The sequence below is a fragment of the Bombus affinis genome, unplaced genomic scaffold (genome assembly GCF_024516045.1).
Source record: "Bombus affinis isolate iyBomAffi1 unplaced genomic scaffold, iyBomAffi1.2 ctg00000131.1, whole genome shotgun sequence".
Lineage (NCBI taxonomy): Eukaryota > Metazoa > Arthropoda > Insecta > Hymenoptera > Apidae > Bombus > Bombus affinis.
The window spans coordinates 269,030-291,502 of record NW_026108859.1 but is presented as its reverse complement, the minus strand read 5'-3'; the positions used below and the strand labels follow the sequence as shown (position 1 = coordinate 291,502).

General features: G+C 42.4%; 1 long non-coding RNA gene across 6 annotated transcripts in view; it reads left to right on the top strand.

The window, feature by feature from the left end:
- Window positions 1-22,473, top strand: part of LOC126927538 (uncharacterized) — a 183,198-nt gene that overhangs the window by 29,593 nt on the left and 131,132 nt on the right. For 3 of the 6 annotated variants that reach the window (XR_007715578.1, XR_007715574.1, XR_007715576.1), the window contains exon 2: window positions 3,360-3,393. The exons of the other annotated variants lie outside the window; for them this stretch is intronic. This is a non-coding gene — a long non-coding RNA (uncharacterized LOC126927538). The remainder of the gene's footprint in view (window positions 1-3,359; window positions 3,394-22,473) is intronic. 6 annotated transcript variants of the gene reach the window in all.

Here is a 22,473-nt window from a genome sequence, read left to right as displayed (position 1 = left end):
ATATATGCAAGGCAATATAAGGTATATGTATACCTTGGAAATTGTGCTCGTTGCTCGCTCGCTACGGTCGCTCGTAAAAATTTAGACCAACCTCACATCCGATACGACACGTTCCCAAATTTGAAACAAGTCGCCACCATATCGAATAATGAACGCAAGGTGGATTGGTTTTAGGTTAGGCTATAGCTTTCGAGCGATCACAGCGAGCGAGGGACGCGGAGAGGTGTGTCACAATCCAACGGTTTGGCATATACGGACATTGAAACATTCGCACCAGCCCGAGGAGCCTGAAGTATTTATCCTATTGCCTACTGACAAATGTTTACAGTTTATGAATAGTTTCACATAAATAGTACTATTTCCACATAGTACAGTGCAATGTGTTGTTCGAAATGGTTGACGAAATTAGGTAATAACACGAAATATATGCAAGGCAATATAAGGTATATGTATAGCTTGGAAATTATGACCGTTGCTCGCTCGCTCCTATCGCTCGTAAAAATCTAGTCCAACCTCACAACCGATCCGACACGTTCACAAATTTGAAATAAGTCGCCACCATACCGAATAACGATCGCAAGATGGATTGGTTTTAGGTTAGACTATAGTTTTCGAGCGAGCACGGCGAGCGAGGGACGCGGAAAGTTGTGTCACAATCCAACGGTTTGGCACATGGTGACATTGAAATATTCGCACCAGCCCGAGGAGCCGGAAGTCTTTATCCTATTGCCTACTGACAAATGTTTACAGTTTACCTATAGTTTCACATAAATAGTACTATTTCCACATACTACAGTGCAATGTGATGTCCGAAATGGCTGACAAAATTAGGTAATAACACGAAATATATGCAATGCAATATAAGGTATATGTATAGCTTGGAAATTGTGACCGTAGCTCGCTCGCTCCGCTCGCTCGTGAAATTTTAGTCCAACCTCACATACGATCCGACACGTTCCCAAATTTGAAATTAGTTTCCTCCATATCGAATGACTAACGCAAGAGGGATTCGTTCTAGGTTAGGCTATAGCTCTCTAGCGAGCACGGCGAGCGAGTGTCGAGTAAATGTGTGTCACAAACCAACGGTTTGGCACATGCGGACATTGAAATGTTCGCTCCAGCACGAGGAGCCGAAAGTCTTTATACTATTGCCTACTGACAAATGTTTACAGTTTACCAATAGTTTCACATAAATAGTACTATTTCCTCATAGTACAGTGCAATGTGATGCCCGAAATGGCTGACAAAATTAGGTACTAACACGAATTACATGCAAGGCAATATAAGGTATATGTATAGCTTGGAAATTGTAATCGTTGCTCGCACGCTCCGCTCGCTCGTAAATATTTAGTCCATCCTTACATCCGATCCGACACGTTCCCAAATTTGAAATATGTCGCCTCCATGTCGAATGACTAACGCAACAGGGCTTGGTTTTAGTTTAGGCTATAGTTTTCGAGCGAGCGCAGCGAGCGAGGGACGCCTAAAGGTTTGTCACAAACCAACGGTTTGGCATATACGGACATTGAAACATTCGCACCAGCCCTAGGAGCCGGAAGTATTTATCCTATTGCCTACTGACAAATGTTTACAGTTTACCTATAGTTTCACATAAGTAGTACACTTTCCTCATAGTACAGTGCAATGTGATGTCCGAAATGGCTTAAAATTAGGTACGAACACGAAATATATGCAAGGCAATATAAGGCATATGTATAGCTTGGAAATTGTGACCGTTGCTCGCTCGCTCCGCTCGCTCGTAAAAATTTAGTCCAACCTCACATCCGATCCGACACGTTCCCAAATTTGAAATTAGTTTGCTCCACATCGAATGACTAACGCAAGGGGGATTCGTTCTAGGTTAGGCTATAGCTTTCTAGCGAGCACGGCGAGCGAGGGACGAGTAAATGTGTGTCACAAACCAACGGTTTGGCACATACGGACATTGAAATATCCGCATCAGCCCGAGGAGCCAGAAGTCTTTATCCTATTGCCTACTGACAAATGTTTACAGTTTATGAATAGTTTCACATAAATAGTACTATTTCCTCATAGTACAGTGCAATGTGATGTCCGAAATGGCTGAAAATTAGGTACGAACACGAAATATGTGCAAGGCAATATAAGGTATATGTATAGCTTGGAAGTTGTAACCGTTGCTCGCTCGCTACGCTCGCTCGTTAAAATTTAGTCCAACCTCACATCCGATACGACACGTTCGCAAATTCGAAATATGTCGCCACCATATCGAATAATGAACGCAAGATGGATTGGTTTCAGGTTAGGCTATAGTCTTCGAGCGATCGCAGCGAGCGAGAGACGCGTAAATGTGTGTCACAAACCAACGGTTTGGCACATACGGACATTGAAATATCCGCATCAGCCCGAGGAGCCAGAAGTCTTTATCCTATTGCCTACTGACAAATGTTTACAGTTTATGAATAGTTTCACATAAATAGTACTATTTCCACATAGTACAGAGCAATGTGATGTCCGAAATGGCTGACAAAATTAGGTAATAACACGAAATATATGCAAGGCAATATAAGGTATATGTATAGCTTGGAAATTATGATCGTTGCTCGCTCGCTCCGCTCGCTCGTAAAAATTTAGTCCAACCTCACATCCGATTCGACACGTTCCCAAATTTGAAATAAGTCGCCACCATATCGAATAACGAACGCAAGATGGATTGGTTTTAGGTTAGACTATAGCTTTCGAGCGATCACAGCGAGCGAGGGACGCGGAGAGGTGTGTCACAATCCAACGGTTTGGCATACACGGACATTGAAACATTCGCACCAGACCGAGGAGCCTGAAGTATTTATCGAATTGCCTACTGACAAATGTTTACAGTTTACCAATAGTTTCACATAAATAGTACTATTTGCACATAGTAAAGTGCAATGTGATGTCAGAAATGGCTGAAAAAATTAGGTAATAACACGAAATATATGCAAGGCAATATAAGGTATATGTATGGCTTGGAAATTGTAATCGTTGCTCGCACGCTCCGCTCGCTCGTAAAAATCTAGTCCAACCTCACATCCGATCCGACACGTTCGCAAATTCGAAATATGTCGCCGCCATATCGAATAATGAACGCAAGATGGATTGGTTTCAGGTTAGGCTATAGTTTTCGAGCGAGCGCAGCGAGTGAGAGACGCGGAAAGTTGTGTCACAATCCAACGGTTTGGCACATGGGGACATTGAAATATTCGCACCAGCCCGAGGAGCCGGAAGTCTTTATCCTATTGCCTACTGACAAATGTTTACAGTTTACCTATAGTTTCACATAAATAGTACTATTTCCACATACTACAGAGCAATGTGATGTACGAAATGGCTGACAAAATTAGGTAATAACACGAAATATATGCAAGGGAATATAAGGTATATGTATAGCTTGGAAATTATGACCGTTGCTCGCTCGCCCCTCTCGCTCGTAAAAATCTAGTCCAACCTCACAACCGATCCGACACGTTCACAAATTTGAAATAAGTCGCCACCATACCGAATAACGATCGCAAGATGGATTGGTTTTAGGTTAGACTATAGCTTTCTAGCGAGCACGGCGAGCGAGGGTCGAGTAAATGTGTGTCACAAACCAACGGTTTGGCACATACGGACATTGAAATGTTCGCTCCAGCCCGAGGAGCCGAAAGTCTTTATCCTATTGCCTACTGACAAATGTTTACAGTTTACCTATAGTTTCACATAAGTAGTACTATTTCCTCATAGTACAGTGCAATGTGATGTCCGAAATGGCTGAAAATTAGGTACGAACACGAAATATGTGCAAGGCAATATAAGGGATATGTATAGCTTGGAAGTTGTAACCGTTGCTCGCTCGCTACGCTCGCTCGTTAAAATTTAGTCCAACCTCACATCCGATACGACACGTTCGCAAATTCGAAATATGTCGCCACCATATCGAATAATGAACGCAAGATGGATTGGTTTCAGGTTAGGCTATAGTCTTCGAGCGATCGCAGCGAGCGAGAGACGCGTAAATGTGTGTCACAAACCAACGGTTTGGCACATACGGACATTGAAATATCCGCATCAGCCCGAGGAGCCAGATGTCTTTATCCTATTGCCTACTGACAAATGTTTACAGTTTATGAATAGTTTCACATAAATAGTACTATTTGCACATAGTAAAGTGCAATGTGATGTCAGAAATGGCTGACAAAATTAGGTAATAACACGAAATATATGCAAGGCAATATAAGATATATGTATAGCTTGGAAATTGTAATCGTTGCTCGCACGCTCCGCTCGCTCGTAAATATTTAGTCCATCCTTACATCCGATCCGACACGTTCCCAAATTTGAAATAAGTCGCCACCATATCGAATAATGAACGCAAGATGGATTGGTTTTAGGTTAGACTATAGCTTTCGAGCGATCACGGCGAGCGAGGGACGCGGAGAGGTGTGTCACAATCCAACGGTTTGGCATATACGGACATTGAAACATTCGCACCAGCCCGAGGAGCCGGAGGTATTTATCCTATTGCCTACTGACAAATGTTTACAGTTTATGAATAGTTTCACATAAATAGTACTATTTCCACATAGTACATTGCAATGTGTTGTTCGAAATGGTTGACGAAATTAGTTAATAACACGAAATATATGCAAGGCAATATAAGGTATTTGTATAGCTTGGAAATTGTGATCGGTGTTCGCACGCTCCGCTCGCTCGTAAATATTTAGTCCAACCTCACATCCGATACGACACATTCCCAAATTTGAAATAAGTCGCCACCATATCGAATAATGAACGCAAGATGGATTGGTTTTAGGTTAGGCTATAGTTTTCGAGCGAGCGCAGCGAGCGAGGGACGTCTAAAGGTTTGTCACAAACCAACGGTTTGGCATATACGGACATTGAAACATTCGCACCAGCCCTAGGAGCCGGAAGTATTTATCCTATTGCCTACTGACAAATGTTTACAGTTTACCTATAGTTTCACATAAGTAGTACACTTTCCTCATAGTACAGTGCAATGTGATGTCCGAAATGGCTTAAAATTAGGTACGAACACGAAATATATGCAAGGCAATATAAGGCATATGTATAGCTTGGAAATTGTGACCGTTGCTCGCTCGCTCCGCTCGCTCGTAAAAATTTAGTCCAACCTCACATCCGATCCGACACGTTCCCAAATTTGAAATTAGTTTGCTCCACATCGAATGACTAACGCAAGGGGGATTCGTTCTAGGTTAGGCTATAGCTTTCTAGCGAGCACGGGGAGCGAGGGACGAGTATATGTGTGTCACAAACCAACGGTTTGGCACATACGGACATTGAAATATCCGCATCAGCCCGAGGAGCCAGAAGTCTTTATCCTATTGCCTACTGACAAATGTTTACAGTTTATGAATAGTTTCACATAAATAGTACTATTTGCACATAGTAAAGTGCAATGTGATGTCAGAAATGGCTGACAAAATTAGGTATTAACACGAAATATATGCAAGGCAATATAAGGTATATGTATAGCTTGGAAATTGTAATCGTTGCTCGCACGCTCCGCTCGCTCGTAAATATTTAGTCCATCCTTACATCGGATCCGACACTTTCCCAAATTTGAAATATGTCGCCTACATGTCGAATGACTAACGCAACAGGGCTTGGTTTTAGTTTAGGCTATAGTCTTCGAGCGAGCGCAGTGAGCGAGAGACCCCTAAAGGTGTGTCACAAACCAACGGTTTGGCATATACGGACATTGAAACATTCGCACCAGCCCGAGGAGCCGGAAGTATTTATCCTATTGCCTACTGACAAATGTTTACAGTTTACCTATAGTTTCACATAAGTAGTACTCTTTCCTCATAGTACAGTGCAATGTGAAGTCCCAAATGGCTGACAAAATTAGGTACTAACACGAATTACATGCAAGGCAATATAAGGTATATGTACAGCTTGGAAATTGTGACCGTTGCTCGCTCGCTCCGCTCGCTGGTAAAAATGTAGTCCAACCTCACAACCGATCCGAAACGTTCGCAAATTCGAAATATGTCGCCACCATATCGAATAATGAACGCAAGATGGATTGGTTTTAGGTTATTCTATAGTTTTCGAGCGAGCGCAGCGAGCGAGAGACGCCTAAAGGTGTGTCACAAACCAACGGTTTGGCATATACGGACATTGAAACATTCGCACCAGCCCGAGGAGCCGGAAGTGTTTATCATATTGCCTACTGACAAATGTTTACAGTTTACCTATAGTTTCACATAAGTAGTACTATTTCCTCATAGTACAGTGCAATGTGATGTCCGAAATGGCTGAAAATTAGGTACGAACACGAAATATATGCAAGGCAATATAAGGTATATGTAAACCTTGGAAATTGTGCTCGTTGCTCGCTCGCTACGCTCGCACGTATAAATTTAGTCCAACCTCACATCCGATACGACACGTTCCCAAATTTGAAATAAGTCGCCACCATATCGAATAATGAACGCAAGATGGATTGGTTTTAGGTTAGACTATAGCTTTCGAGCGATCACAGCGAGCGAGGGACGCGGAGAGGTGTGTCACAATCCAACGGTTTGGCATACACGGACATTGAAACATTCGCACCAGCCCGAGGAGCCTGAAGTCTTTATCCTATTGCCTACTGACAAATGTTTACAGTTTACCTATAGTTTCACATAAATAGTACTATTTCCACATAGTACAGTGCAATGTGTTGTTCGAAATGGTTGACGAAATTAGGTAATAACACGAAATATATGCAAGGCAATATAAGGTATATGTATAGCTTGGAAATTATGACCGTTGCTCGCTCACTCCTCTCGCTCGTAAAAATCTAGTCCAACCTCACAACCGATCCGACACGTTCACAAATTTGAAATAAGTGGCCACCATACCGTATAACGATCGCAAGATGGATTGGTTTTAGGTTAGACTATAGTTTTCGAGCGAGCACGGCGAGCGAGGGACGCGGAAAGTTGTGTCACAATCCAACGGTTTGGCACATGGTGACATTGAAATATTCGCACCAGCCCGAGGAGCCGGAAGTCTTTATCCTATTGCCTACTGACAAATGTTTACAGTTTACCTATAGTTTCACATAAATAGTACTATTTCCACATACTACAGAGCAATGTGATGTCCGAAATGGCTGACAAAATTAGGTAATAACACGAAATATATGCAAGGCAATATAAGGTATTTGTATAGCTTGGAAATTATGATCGTTGCTCGCTCGCTCCGCTCGCTCGTAAAAATTTAGTCCAACCTCACATCCGATACGACACGTTCCCAAATTTGAAATAAGTCGCCACCATATCGAATAAGGAACGCAAGATGGATTGGTTTTAGGTTAGACTATAGCTTTCGAGCGATCACAGCGAGCGAGGGACGCGGAGAGGTGTGTCACAATCCAACGGTTTGGCATACACGGACATTGAAACATTCGCACCAGCCCGAGGAGCCTGAAGTCTTTATCCTATTGCCTACTGACAAATGTTTACAGTTTACCTATAGTTTCACATAAATAGTACTATTTCCACATACTACAGAGCAATGTGATGTACGAAATGGCTGACAAAATTAGGTAATAACACGAAATATATGCAAGGCAATATAAGGTATATGTATATCTTGGAAATTGTGATCGTTGCTGGCTCGCTCCGCTCGCTCGTAAAAATCTAGTCCAACCTCACAACCGATCCGACACGTTCGCAAATTCGAAATATGTCGCCGCCATATCGAATAATGAACGCAAGATGGATTGGAGTTAGGTTAGGCTATAGTTTTCGAGCGAGCACGGCGATCGAGGGAAGCGGAAAGTTGTGTCACAATCCAACGGTTTGGCACATGGGGACATTGAAATATTCGCACCAGCCCGAGGAGCCGGAAGTCTTTATCCTATTGCCTACTGACAAATGTTTACAGTTTACCTACAGTTTCGCATAAATAGTACTATTTGCACATAGTAAAGTGCAATGTGATGTCAGAAATGGCTGACAAAATTAGGTAATAACACGAAATATATGCAAGGCAATATAAGGTATATGTATAGCTTGGAAATTGTAATCGTTGCTCGCACGCTCCGCTCGCTCGTAAATATTTAGTCCATCCTTACATCCGATCCGACACTTTCCCAAATTTGAAATATGTCGCCTCCATGTCGAATGACTAACGCAACAGGGCTTGGTTTTAGTTGAGGCTATAGTCTTCGAGCGAGCGCAGCGAGCGAGAGACGCCTAAAGGTGTGTCACAAACCAACGGTTTGGCATATACGGACATTGAAACATTCGCACCAGCCCGAGGAGCCGGAAGTATTTATCCTATTGCCTACTGACAAATGTTTAGAGTTTACCTATAGTTTCACATAAGTAGTACTCTTTCCTCATAGTACAGTGCAATGTGAAGTCCGAAATGGCTGACAAAATTAGGTACTAACACGAATTACATGCAAGGCAATATAAGGTATATGTACAGCTTGGAAATTGTGACCATTGCTCGCTCGCTCCGCTCGCTGGTAAAAATGTAGTCCAACCTCACAACCGATCCGAAACGTTCGCAAATTCGAAATATGTCGCCACCATATCGAATAATGAACGCAAGATGGATTGGTTTTAGGTTATTCTATAGTTTTCGAGCGAGCGCAGCGAGCGAGAGATGCGTAAACGTGTGTCACAAATCAACGGTTTGGCACATACGGACATTGAAATATCCGCATCAGCCCGAGGAGCCAGAAGTCTTTATCCTATTGCCTACTGACAAATGTTTACAGTTTATGAATTGTTTCACATAAATAGTACTATTTGCACATAGTAAAGTGCAATGTGATGTCAGAAATGGCTGACAAAATTAGGTAATAACACGAAATATATGCAAGGCAATATAAGGTATATGTATAGCTTGGAAATTGTAATCGTTGCTCGCACGCTCCGCTCGCTCGTAAATATTTAGTCCATCCTTACATCCGATCCGACACTTTCCCAAATTTGAAATATGTCGCCTCCATGTCGAATGACTAACGCAACAGGGCTTGGTTTTAGTTTAGGCTATAGTCTTCGAGCGAGCGCAGCGAGCGAGAGACGCCTAAAGGTGTGTCACAAACCAACGGTTTGGCATATACGGACATTGAAACATTCGCACCAGCCCGAGGAGCCGGAAGTATTTATCCTATTGCCTACTGACAAATGTTAGAGTTTACCTATAGTTTCACATAAGTAGTACTCTTTCCTCATAGTACAGTGCAATGTGAAGTCCGAAATGGCTGACAAAATTAGGTACTAACACGAATTACATGCAAGGCAATATAAGGTATATGTACAGCTTGGAAATTGTGACCATTGCTCGCTCGCTCGGCTCGCTGGTAAAAATGTAGTCCAACCTCACAACCGATCCGAAACGTTCGCAAATTCGAAATATGTCGCCACCATATCGAATAATGAACGCAAGATGGATTGGTTTTAGGTTATTCTATAGTTTTGAGCGAGCGCAGCGAGCGAGAGACGCCTGAAGGTGTGTCACAAACCAACGGTTTGGCATATACGGACATTGAAATATTCGCACCAGCCCGAGGAGCCGGAAGTGTTTATCATATTGCCTACTGACAAATGTTTACAGTTTATGAATAGTTTCATATAAATAGTACTATTTCCACATAGTACAGTGCAATGTGTTGTTCGAAATGGTTGACGAAATTAGGTAATAACACGAAATATATGCAAGGAAATATAAGGTATATGTATAGCTTGGAAATTGTAATCGCTGCTCGCACGCTCCGCTCGCTCGTAAAAATCTAGTCCAACCTCGCATCCGATCCGACACGTTCGCAAATTCGAAATATGTCGCCGCCATATCGAATAATGAACGCAAGATGGATTGGTTTCAGGTTAGGCTATAGTTTTCGAGCGAGCGCAGCGAGTGAGAGACGCGTAAATGTGTCTCACAAACCAACGGTTTGGCACATACGGACATTGAAATATCCGCATCAGCCCGAGGAGCCGGATGTCTTTATTCTATTGCCTATTGACAAATGTTTACAGTTTACCTATAGTTTCACATAAATAGTACTATTTCCACATACTACAGAGCAATGTGATGTACGAAATGGCTGACAAAATTACGTAATAACACGAAATATATGCAAGGCAATATAAGGTATATGTATAGCTTGGAAATTGTGATCGTTGCTCGCTCGCTCCGCTCGCTCGTAAAAATTTAGTCCAACCTCACATCCGATACGACACGTTCTCAAATTTGAAATTAGTCGACACCATATCGAATAATGAACTCAAGATGGATTGGTTTTAGGTTAGGCTATAGTTTTCGAGCGAGCGCAGCGAGCGAGGGACGCGTAAAGGTGTATCACAAACCAACGGTTTGGCACATGCGGACATTGAAATATTCGCAGCAGCCCGAGGAGCCAGAAGTCTTTATCCTATTGCCTACTGACAAATGTTTACAGTTTATGAATAGTTTCACATAAATAGTACTATTTGCACATAGTAAAGTGCAATGTGATGTCAGAAATGGCTGACAAAATTAGGTAATAACACGAAATATATGCAAGGCAATATAAGGTATATGTATAGCTTGGAAATTGTAATCGTTGCTCGCACGCTCCGCTCGCTCGTAAAAATCTAGTCCAACCTCACATCCGATCCGACACGTTCGCAAATTCGAAATATGTCGCCGCCATATCGAATAATGAACGCAAGATGGATTGGTTTCAGGTTAGGCTATAGTTTTCGAGCGAGCGCAGCGAGTGAGAGACGCGTAAATGTGTCTCACAAACCAACGGTTTGGCACATACGGACATTGAAATATCCGCATCAGCCCGAGGAGCCGGATGTCTTTATTCTATTGCCTATTGACAAATGTTTACAGTTTACCTATAGTTTCACATAAATAGTACTATTTCCACATACTACAGAGCAATGTGATGTACGAAATGGCTGACAAAATTAGGTAATAACACGAAATATATGCAAGGCAATATAAGGTATATGTATAGCTTGGAAATTGTGATGGTTGCTCGCTCGCTCCGCTCGCTCGTAAAAATTTAGTCCAACCTCACATCCGATACGACACGTTCTCAAATTTGAAATTAGTCGACACCATATCGAATAATGAACTCAAGATGGATTGGTTTTAGGTTAGGCTATAGTTTTCGAGCGAGCGCAGCGAGCGAGGGACGCGTAAAGGTGTATCACAAACCAACGGTTTGGCACATGCGGACATTGAAATATTCGCACCAGCCCGTGGAGTCAGAAGTCTTTATCCTATTGCCTACTGACAAATGTTTACAGTTTATGAATAGTTTCACATAAATAGTACTATTTGCACATAGTAAAGTGCAATGTGATGTCAGAAATGGCTGACAAAATTAGGTAATAACACGAAATATATGCAAGGCAATATAAGGTATATGTATATCTTGGAAATTGTGATCGTTGCTAGCTCGCTGCGCTCGCTCGTAAAAATCTAGTCCAACCTCACAACCGATCCGACACGTTCGCAAATTCGAAATATGTCGCCGCCATATCGAATAATGAACGCAAGATGGATTGGAGTTAGGTTAGGCTATAGTTTTCGAGCGAGCACGGCGATCGAGGGACGCGGAAATTTGTGTCACAATCCAACGGTTTGGCACATGGGGACATTGAAATATTCGCACCAGCCCGAGGAGCCGGAAGTCTTTATCCTATTGCCTACTGACAAATGTTTACAGTTTACCTACAGTTTCACATAAATAGTACTCTTTCCTCATAGTACAGTGCAATGTGATGTCCGAAATGGCTGACAAAATTAGGTAATAACACGATATATATGCAAGGCAATATAAGGTATATGTATAGCTTGGAAATTGTAATCGTTGCTCGCACGCTCCGCTCGCTCGTAAAAATCTAGTCCAACCTCACAACCGATCCGACACGTTCGCAAATTCGAAATATGTCGCCGCCATATCGAATAATGAACGCAAGATGGATTGGTTTCAGGTTAGGCTATAGTTTTCGAGCGAGCGCAGCGAGCGAGAGACGCGTAAACGTGTGTCACAAACCAACGGTTTGGCACATACGGACATTGAAATATCCGCATCAGCCCGAGGAGCCAGAAGTCTTTATCCTATTGCCTACTGACAAATGTTTACAGTTTATGAATAGTTTCACATAAATAGTACTATTTGCACATAGTAAAGTGCAATGTGATGTCAGAAATGGCTGACAAAATTAGGTAATAACACGAAATATATGCAAGGCAATATAAGGTATATGTATAGCTTGGAAATTGTAATCCTTGCTCGCACGCTCCGCTCGCTCGTAAATATTTAGTCCATCCTTACATCCGATCCGACACGTTCCCAAATTTGAAATATGTCGCCTCCATGTCGATTGACTAACGCAACAGGGCTTGGTTTTAGTTTAGGCTATAGTCTTCGAGCGAGCGCAGCGAGCGAGAGAAGCCTAAAGGTGTGTCACAAACCAACGGTTTGGCATATATGGACATTGAAACATTCGCACCAGCCCGAGGAGCCGGAAGTATTTATCCTATTGCCTACTGACAAATGTTTACAGTTTACCTATAGTTTCACATAAGTAGCACTCTTTCCTCATAGTACAGTGCAATGTGATGTCCGAAATGGCTGAAAATTAGGTACGAACACGAAATATATGCAAGGCAATATAAGGTATATGTATACCTTGGAAATTGTGCTCGTTGCTCGCTCGCTACGCTCGCTCGTATAAATTTAGTCCAACTTCACATCCGATACGACACGTTCCCAAATTTGAAATAAGTCGCCACCATATCGAATAATGAACGCAAGATGTATTGGTTTTAGGTTAGACTATAGCTTTCGAGCGATCACAGCAAGCGAGGGACGCGGAGAGGTGTGTCACAATCCAACGGTTTGGCATACACGGACATTGAAACATTCGCACCAGCCCGAGGAGCCTGGAGTATTTATCCTATTGCCTACTGACAAATGTTTACAGTTTATGAATAGTTTCACATAAATAGTACTATTTCCACATAGTACAGTGCAATGTGTTGTTCGAAATGGTTGACGAAATTAGGTAATAACACGAAATATATGCAAGGCAATATAAGGTATATGTATAGCTTGGAAATTATGACCGTTGCTCGCTCGCTCCTCTCGCTCGTAAAAATCTAGTCCAACCTCACAACCGATCCGACAGGTTCCCAAATTTGAAATATGTCGCCACCATATCGAATAATGAACGCAAGATGGATTGGTTTTAGGTTAGGCTATAGTTGTCGAGCGAGCACGTTGAGCGAGGGACGCGGAAAGTTGTGTCACAATCCAACGGTTTGGCACATGAGGACATTGAAATATTCGCACCAGCCCGAGGTGCCGGAAGTATTTATCCTATTGCCTACTGACAAATGTTTACAGTTTACCTATAGTTTCACATAAATAGTACTATTTCCACATACTACAGTGCAATGTGATGTCCGACATGGCTGACAAAATTAGGTAATAACACGAAATATATGCAAGGCAATATAAGGTATATGTATAGCTTGGAAATTGTGATCGTTGCTCGCTCGCTCCGCTCGCTCGTAAAAATGTAGTCCAACCTCACAACCGATCCGAGACGTTCGCAAATTCGAAATATGTCGCCACCATATCGAATAATGAACGCAAGATGGATTGGTTTCAGGTTAGGCTATAGTTTTCGAGCGAGCGCAGCGAGCGAGGGACGCGTAAAGGTGTATCACAAACCAACGGTTTGGCACATGCGGACATTGAAATATTCGCACCAGCCCGAGGAGCCAGAAGTCTTTATCGAATTGCCTACTGACAAATGTTTACAGTTTACCAATAGTTTCACATAAATAGTACTATTTGCACATAGTAAAGTGCAATGTGATGTCAGAAATGGCTGACAAAATTAGGTAACAACACGAAATATATGCAAGGCAATATAAGGTATATATATATCTTGGAAATTGTAATCGTTGCTCGCACGCTCCGCTCGCTCGTAAATATTTAGTCCATCCTCACATCCGATCCGACACGTTCCCAAATTTGAAATATGTCGCCACCATATCCAATAATGAACGCAAGATGGATTGGTTTCAGGTTAGGCTATAGTTGTCGAGCGAGCGCAGCGAGCGAGAGACGCCTAAAGGTGTGTCTCAAACCAACGGTTTGGCATATACGGACATTGAAACATTCGCACCAGCCCGAGGAGCCGGAAGTATTTATCCTATTGCCTACTGACAAATGTTTACAGTTTACCTATAGTTTCACATAAGTAGTACTATTACCTCATAGTACAGTGCAATGTGATGTCCGAAATGGCTAAAAATTAGGTACGAACACGAAATATGTTCAAGGCAATATAAGGTATATGTATAGCTTGGAAATTGTGACCGTTGCTCGCTCGCTCCTCTCGCTCGTAAAAATCTAGTCCAACCCCACAACCGATCCGACACGTTCGCAAATTCGAAATATGTCGCCGCCATATCGAATAATGAACGCAAGATGGATTGGAGTTAGGTTAGGCTATAGTTTTCGAGCGAGCACGGAGATCGAGGGACGCGGAAAGTTGTGTCACAATCCAACGGTTTGGCACATGGGGACATTGAAATATTCGCACCAGCCCGAGGAGCCGGAAGTCTTTATCCTATTGCCTACTGACAAATGTTTACAGTTTACCTATAGTTTCACATAAATAGTACTATTTCCACATACTACAGAGCAATGTGATGTACGAAATGGCTGACAAAATTAGGTAATAACACGAAATATATGCAAGGCAATATAAGGTATATGTATACCTTGGAAATTGTGATCGTTGCTAGCTCGCTCCGCTCGCTCGTAAAAATCTAGTCCAACCTCACAACCGATCCGACACGTTCGCAAATTCGAAATATGTCGCCGCCATATCGAATAATGAACGCAAGATGGATTGGAGTTAGGTTATACTATAGTTTTCGAGCGAGCACGGCGAGCGAGGGACGCTTAAAGGTGTATCACAAACCAACGGTTTGGCACATGCGGACATTGAAATATCCGCATCAACCCGAGGAGCCGGATGTCTTTATCCTATTGCCTATTGACAAATGTTTACAGTTTACCTATAGTTTCACATAAATAGTACTATTTCCACATACTACAGTGCAATGTGATGTCCGAAATGGCTGACAAAATTAGGTAATAACACGAAATATATGCAAGGCAATATAAGGTATATGTATAGCTTGGAAATTGTGATCGTTGCTCGCTCGCTCCGCTCGCTCGTAAAATTCTAGTCCAACCTCACAACCGATCCGACACGTTCGCAAATTCGAAATATGTCGCCGCCATATCAAATAATGAACGCAAGATGGATTGGTTTTAGGTTAGGCTATAGCTTTCGAGCGAGCGTAGCGAGCGTGAGACGCGTAAAGGTGGGTCACAAACCAACGGTTTGGCATATACGGACATTGAAATATTCGCACCAGCCCAAGGAGCCGGAAGTCTTTATCCTATTGCCTACTGACAAATGTTTACAGTTTATGAATATTTTCACATAAACAGTACTATTTCCACATACTACAGTGCAATGTGATGTCAGAAATGGCTGACAAAATTAGGTAACAACACGAAACATATGCAAGGCAATATAAGATATATGTATAGCTTGGAAATTGTCACCGTTGCTCGCTCGCTCCGCTCGCTCGTAAAAATCTAGTCCAACCTCATAAGCTATCCGACACGTTCGCAAATTCGAAATATGTCGCCACCATATCGAATAAGGAACGCAAGATGGATTGGTTTTAGGTTAGGCTATAGTTTTCGAGCGAGCGCAGCGAGCGAGGGACGCGTAAAGGTTTGTCACAAACCAACGGTTTTGTTACATACGGACATTGAAATATTCGCACCAGCCCGAGGAGCCGGAAGTCTTTATCCTATTGCATAGTGACAAATGCTTACAGTTTATGAATAGTTTCATATAAATAGTACTATTTCCACGTAGTAAAGTGGAATGTGATGTCAGAAATTGCTGACAAAATTAGGTAACAACACGAAACATATGCAAGGCAATATAAGATATATGTATAGCTTGGAAATTGTCACCGTTGATCGCTCGCTCCGCTCGCTCGTAAAAATCTAGTCCAACCTCACAACCGATCCGACACTTTCGCAAATTCGAAATATGGCTCCACCATATCGAATAATGAACACAAGATGGTTCGGTTTTAGGTTAGGCTATAGCTCTCGAGCGAGCGCAGCGAGCGAGGGACGCGCAAAGGTTTGTCACAAACCAACGGTTTGGCACATACGGACATTGAAATATTCGCACCAGCCCGATGAGCCGGAAGTCTGTATCGAATTGCCTACTGACAAATGTTTACAGCTTATGAATAGTTTCACATAAATAGTACTATTTCCACATAGTAAAGTGCAATGAGATGTCAGTAATGGCTGACAAAATTAGGTAATAACACGAAATATATGCAAGGCAATATAAGGTATATGTATAGCTTGGAAATTGTCACCGATGCTCGCTCGCTCCGCTCGCTCGTAAAAATCTAGTCCAACCTCACAACCGATCCGACACTTTCGCAAATTCGAAATATGGCTCCACCATATCGAATAATGAACACAAGATGGTTCGGTTTTAGGTTAGGCTATAGCTTTCGAGCGAGCGCAGCGAGCGAGAGACGCGTAAAGGTCTGTCACAAACCAACGGTTTTGTTACATACGGACATTGAAATATTCGCACCAGCCCGAGGAGCCGGAAGTCTTTATCCTATTGCATAGTGACAAACGCTTACAGTTTATGAATAGTTTCATATAAATAGTACTATTTCCACATAGTAAAGTGGAATGTGATGTCAGAAATTGCTGACAAAATTAGGTAACAACACGAAATATATGCAAGGCAATATAAGGTATATGCATAGCTTGGAAATTGTCACCGTTGCTCGCTCGCTCCGCTCGCTCGTAAAAATCTAGTCCAACCTCACAAGCGATCCGACACGTTCGCAAATTCGAAATATGTCGCCACCATATCGAATAATGAACGCAAGATGGATTGGTTTTAGGTTAGGCTATAGCTTTCGAGCGAGCGTAGCGAGCGTGAGATGCGTAAAGGTGGGTCACAAACCAACGGTTTGGCATATACGGACATTGAAATATTCGCACCAGCCCAAGGAGCCGGAAGTCTTTATCCTATTGCCTACTGACAAATGTTTACAGTTTATGAATATTTTCACATAAACAGTACTATTTCCACATACTACAGTGCAATGTGATGTCAGAAATGGCTGACAAAATTAGGTAACAACACGAAACATATGCAAGGCAATATAAGATATATGTATAGCTTGGAAATTGTCACCGTTGCTCGCTCGCTCCGCTCGCTCGTAAAAATCTAGTCCAACCTCATAAGCGATCCGACACGTTCGCAAATTCGAAATATGTCGCCACCATATCGAATAAGGAACGCAAGATGGATTGGTTTTAGGTTAGGCTATAGTTTTCGAGCGAGCGCAGCGAGCGAGGGACGCGTAAAGGTTTGTCACAAACCAACGGTTTTGTTACATACGGACATTGAAATATTCGCACCAGCCCGAGGAGCCGGAAGTCTTTATCCTATTGCATAGTGACAAATGCTTACAGTTTATGAATAGTTTCATATAAATAGTACTATTTCCACATAGTAAAGTGGAATGTGATGTCAGAAATTGCTGACAAAATTAGGTAACAACACGAAACATATGCAAGGCAATATAAGATATATGTATAGCTTGGAAATTGTCACCGTTGATCGCTCGCTCCGCTCGCTCGAAAACTATAGTCCAACCTCACAACCGATCCGACTTGCGTCATTATTCGAAATATGTCGCCAACCATATCGAATAATGAACGCAAGATGGATTGGTTTCAGGTTAGGCTATAGTTTTCGAGCGAGCGCAGCGAGCGAGGGACGCGGAGAGGTGTGTCACAATCCAACGGTTTGGCATATACGGACATTGAAACATTCGCGCCAGCCCGAGGAGCCGGAAGTATTTATCCTATTGCCTACTGACAAATGTTTACAGTTTACCTATAGTTTCACATAAATAGTACTATTTCCACATACTACAGAGCAATGCGATGTCCGAAATGGCTGACAAAATTAGGTAATAACACGAAATATATGCAAGGCAATATAAGGTATATGTATAGCTTGGAAATTGTGACCGTTGCTCGCTCGCTCCTCTCGCTCGTAAAAATCTAGTACAACCTCACAACCGATCCGACACGTTCGCAAATTCGAAATATGTCGCCACCATATCGAATAATGAACGCAAGATAGATTGGTTTCAGGTTAGGCCATAGTTTTCGAGCGAGCGCAGCGACCGAGAGACGCGCAAATGTGTGTCACAAACCAACGGTTTGGCACATACGGACATTGAAATATCCGCATCAGCCCGAGGAGCCGGATGTCTTTATCCTATTGCCTATTGACAAATGTTTACAGTTTACCTATAGTTTCACATAAATAGTACTATTTCCACATACTACAGTGCAATGTGATGTCCGACATGGCTGACAAAATTAGGTAATAACACGAAATATATGCAAGGCAATATAAGGTATATGTATAGCTTGGAAATTGTGATCGTTGCTCGCTCGCTCCGCTCGCTCGTAAAAATCTAGTCCAACCTCACAACCGATCCGACACGTTCGCAAATTCGAAATATGTCGCCGCCATATCGAATAATGAACGCAAGATGGATTGGAGTTAGGTTATGCTATAGTTTTCGAGCGAGCACGGCGAGCGAGGGACGCGTAAAGGTGTATCACAAACCAACGGTTTGGCACATGCGGACATTGAAATATCCGCATCAACCCGAGGAGCCGGATGTCTTTATCCTATTGCCTATTGACAAATGTTTACAGTTTACCTATAGTTTCACATAAATAGTACTATTTCCACATACTACAGTGCAATGTGATGTCCGAAATGGCTGACAAAATTAGGTAATAACACGAAATATATGCAAGGCAATATAAGGTATATGTATAGCTTGGAAATTGTGATCGTTGCTCGCTCGCTCCGCTCGCTCGTAAAATTCTAGTCCAACCTCACAACCGATCCGACACGTTCGCAAATTCGAAATATGTCGCCGCCATATCAAATAATGAACGCAAGATGGATTGGTTTTAGGTTAGGCTATAGCTTTCGAGCGAGCGTAGCGAGCGTGAGACGCGTAAAGGTGGGTCACAAACCAACGGTTTGGCATATACGGACATTGAAATATTCGCACCAGCCCAAGGAGCCGGAAGTCTTTATCCTATTGCCTACTGACAAATGTTTACAGTTTATGAATATTTTCACATAAACAGTACTATTTCCACATACTACAGTGCAATGTGATGTCAGAAATGGCTGACAAAATTAGGTAACAACACGAAACATATGCAAGGCAATATAAGATATATGTATAGCTTGGAAATTGTCACCGTTGCTCGCTCGCTCCGCTCGCTCGTAAAAATCTAGTCCAACCTCATAAGCTATCCGACACGATCGCAAATTCGAAATATGTCGCCACCATATCGAATAAGGAACGCAAGATGGATTGGTTTTAGGTTAGGCTATAGTTTTCGAGCGAGCGCAGCGAGCGAGGGACGCGTAAAGGTTTGTCACAAACCAACGGTTTTGTTACATACGGACATTGAAATATTCGCACCAGCCCGAGGAGCCGGAAGTCTGTATCGAATTGCCTACTGACAAATGTTTACAGCTTATGAATAGTTTCACATAAATAGTACTATTTCCACATAGTAAAGTGCAATGAGATGTCAGTAATGGCTGACAAAATTAGGTAATAACACGAAATATATGCAAGGCAATATAAGGTATATGTATAGCTTGGAAATTGTCACCGATGCTCGCTCGCTCCGCTCGCTCGTAAAAATCTAGTCCAACCTCACAACCGATCCGACACTTTCGCAAATTCGAAATATGGCTCCACCATATCGAATAATGAACGCAAGATGGATTGGTTTTAGGTTAGGCTATAGCTTTCGAGCGAGCGTAGCGAGCGTGAGATGCGTAAAGGTGGGTCACAAACCAACGGTTTGGCATATACGGACATTGAAATATTCGCACCAGCCCAAGGAGCCGGAAGTCTTTATCCTATTGCCTACTGACAAATGTTTACAGTTTATGAATATTTTCACATAAACAGTACTATTTCCACATACTACAGTGCAATGTGATGTCAGAAATGGCTGACAAAATTAGGTAACAACACGAAACATATGCAAGGCAATATAAGATATATGTATAGCTTGGAAATTGTCACCGTTGCTCGCTCGCTCCGCTCGCTCGTAAAAATCTAGTCCAACCTCATAAGCGATCCGACACGTTCGCAAATTCGAAATATGTCGCCACCATATCGAATAAGGAACGCAAGATGGATTGGTTTTAGGTTAGGCTATAGTTTTCGAGCGAGCGCAGCGAGCGAGGGACGCGTAAAGGTTTGTCACAAACCAACGGTTTTGTTACATACGGACATTGAAATATTCGCACCAGCCCGAGGAGCCGGAAGTCTTTATCCTATTGCATAGTGACAAATGCTTACAGTTTATGAATAGTTTCATATAAATAGTACTATTTCCACATAGTAAAGTGGAATGTGATGTCAGAAATTGCTGACAAAATTAGGTAACAACACGAAACATATGCAAGGCAATATAAGATATATGTATAGCTTGGAAATTGTCACCGTTGATCGCTCGCTCCGCTCGCTCGTAAAAATCTAGTCCAACCTCACAACCGATCCGACACGTTCGCAAATTCGAAATATGTCGCCACCATATCGAATAATGAACGCAAGATGGATTGGTTTCAGGTTAGGCTATAGTTTTCGAGCGAGCGCAGCGAGCGAGGGACGCGGAGAGGTGTGTCACAATCCAACGGTTTGGCATATACGGACATTGAAACATTCGCGCCAGCCCGAGGAGCCGGAAGTATTTATCCTATTGCCTACTGACAAATGTTTACAGTTTACCTATAGTTTCACATAAATAGTACTATTTCCACATACTACAGAGCAATGCGATGTCCGAAATGGCTGACAAAATTAGGTAATAACACGAAATATATGCAAGGCAATATAAGGTATATGTATAGCTTGGAAATTGTGACCGTTGCTCGCTCGCTCCTCTCGCTCGTAAAAATCTAGTACAACCTCACAACCGATCCGACACGTTCGCAAATTCGAAATATGTCGCCACCATATCGAATAATGAACGCAAGATAGATTGGTTTCAGGTTAGGCCATAGTTTTCGAGCGAGCGCAGCGACCGAGAGACGCGCAAATGTGTGTCACAAACCAACGGTTTGGCACATACGGACATTGAAATATCCGCATCAGCCCGAGGAGCCGGATGTCTTTATCCTATTGCCTATTGACAAATGTTTACAGTTTACCTATAGTTTCACATAAATAGTACTATTTCCACATACTACAGTGCAATGTGATGTCCGACATGGCTGACAAAATTAGGTAATAACACGAAATATATGCAAGGCAATATAAGGTATATGTATAGCTTGGAAATTGTGATCGTTGCTCGCTCGCTCCGCTCGCTCGTAAAAATCTAGTCCAACCTCACAACCGATCCGACACGTTCGCAAATTCGAAATATGTCGCCGCCATATCGAATAATGAACGCAAGATGGATTGGAGTTAGGTTATGCTATAGTTTTCGAGCGAGCACGGCGAGCGAGGGACGCGTAAAGGTGTATCACAAACCAACGGTTTGGCACATGCGGACATTGAAATATCCGCATCAACCCGAGGAGCCGGATGTCTTTATCCTATTGCCTATTGACAAATGTTTACAGTTTACCTATAGTTTCACATAAATAGTACTATTTCCACATACTACAGTGCAATGTGATGTCCGAAATGGCTGACAAAATTAGGTAATAACACGAAATATATGCAAGGCAATATAAGGTATATGTATAGCTTGGAAATTGTGATCGTTGCTCGCTCGCTCCGCTCGCTCGTAAAATTCTAGTCCAACCTCACAACCGATCCGACACGTTCGCAAATTCGAAATATGTCGCCGCCATATCAAATAATGAACGCAAGATGGATTGGTTTTAGGTTAGGCTATAGCTTTCGAGCGAGCGTAGCGAGCGTGAGACGCGTAAAGGTGGGTCACAAACCAACGGTTTGGCATATACGGACATTGAAATATTCGCACCAGCCCAAGGAGCCGGAAGTCTTTATCCTATTGCCTACTGACAAATGTTTACAGTTTATGAATATTTTCACATAAACAGTACTATTTCCACATACTACAGTGCAATGTGATGTCAGAAATGGCTGACAAAATTAGGTAACAACACGAAACATATGCAAGGCAATATAAGATATATGTATAGCTTGGAAATTGTCACCGTTGCTCGCTCGCTCCGCTCGCTCGTAAAAATCTAGTCCAACCTCATAAGCTATCCGACACGTTCGCAA